This window comes from Sapajus apella, unplaced genomic scaffold (genome assembly GCF_009761245.1).
Source record: "Sapajus apella isolate SASKATOON/1434 unplaced genomic scaffold, GSC_monkey_1.0 scaffold3153, whole genome shotgun sequence".
NCBI lineage: Eukaryota > Metazoa > Chordata > Mammalia > Primates > Cebidae > Sapajus > Sapajus apella.
The window spans coordinates 564-1696 of record NW_022440079.1 but is presented as its reverse complement, the minus strand read 5'-3'; the positions used below and the strand labels follow the sequence as shown (position 1 = coordinate 1696).

The 1133-nt window shown below is 52.3% G+C and overlaps 1 long non-coding RNA gene across 1 annotated transcript; it reads left to right on the top strand.

Moving 5' to 3' along the window:
- Positions 1–226: 226 nt before the first annotated feature.
- LOC116547434 lies at positions 227–536 on the top strand. The gene is made up of 2 exons (XR_004267057.1): positions 227–300; positions 483–536. It is a non-coding gene; the product is annotated as an uncharacterized LOC116547434 (long non-coding RNA).
- Positions 537–1133: the final 597 nt, after the last annotated feature.

Sequence of the window (1133 nt, the reverse complement as noted above, 5' to 3'; positions counted from 1 at the left end):
GCCAGCCCAATGAGAACAGCCTTTTGCTGTCAGGCTGTCCCTTTAAGAGTCACTGAAAGGGCCTCAGGGTGGGATGGTGGGATATAAGCACCATGAGAGGAGCTGGCACAGAGGAGTTATGGGACAAAGGGTCTGAGAGTCAGAACAGGAAGTGCTGCCAGCTGATGGGGAGGAAAGGAAGTCAGAGGCTTGGACACTGATGGGACAGATCATCTCCATGTGCACTCTCATCTCTTGTAGTCAGCAGCAGGTAGTCCCAAGGAGGGCCCTGCGCCGTGTGCCACCATGAAAGATCCAGAGGTAAGAGGCCCTGAGCTGAGGTACAGTGACCCTGCAGGCCAGCCCTCCACCCTCCTCCCACAGTAGTGGCTGGGTGCCCCTCTGCCAGCCGAGACAGACCCCACACACCCCAACCCTAATGATTGCTCTCTCTACCTCTCCCCCGATCATCCCCCAACTCGTCCTCTGTGCATGTGCCTCAGAGCGCACACCAACTACAAATAGCCCTGGACTCGAGCTCTGTTACAACCAGTGAACTGAATAACACCATTGATTTATTGGTAAGGGTCCACTGGAGTCCCCTGATTCCACGCTGCCAATCCTGGGCTCCAGCTTCCCCTTGGGGCTGCTGTGGATGAGTTGAAGGGCGCTATGGAGAGTCAGCACTGGATGCAGAGCTCAGAGGCCAAATGCCCGCCCTGCCCTTACCTGGCTGTGGCCTTGGCCAAGTCCTAGGTGGGAGACTGGGTACTTGTACTGTGACAGTAAAGAAGAGTAGCTTTAGTATGTTACCATTTGTGTAGAGAGGAAACGTGTGTGTGTGTGCGTGTGTGCGTGTGTGTGTGTGTGTGTGTGTGTGTGTACTATGATAGTATACATAAAACATGTCTGCAAGGATTTGTAAAACACTCAGTAGAGAGCACAGTTGGCTGGGAGATACTTCCCTTCTGTACTTTCTGAGTTTTGGACTATGAGAATGTATCATCCTTTCAAAAAGTGAGCAGAAGACTAATTTCTCCCTTCCTGTCTGTGCCCTCACCCCCAGCAGGAAGAAAAATGGACTTAGAGGATCAGATGGACCTGGGTGTTCAAATCCCAGCTCTGTCTAAGTGACCTTAGTTAACCACTTAACC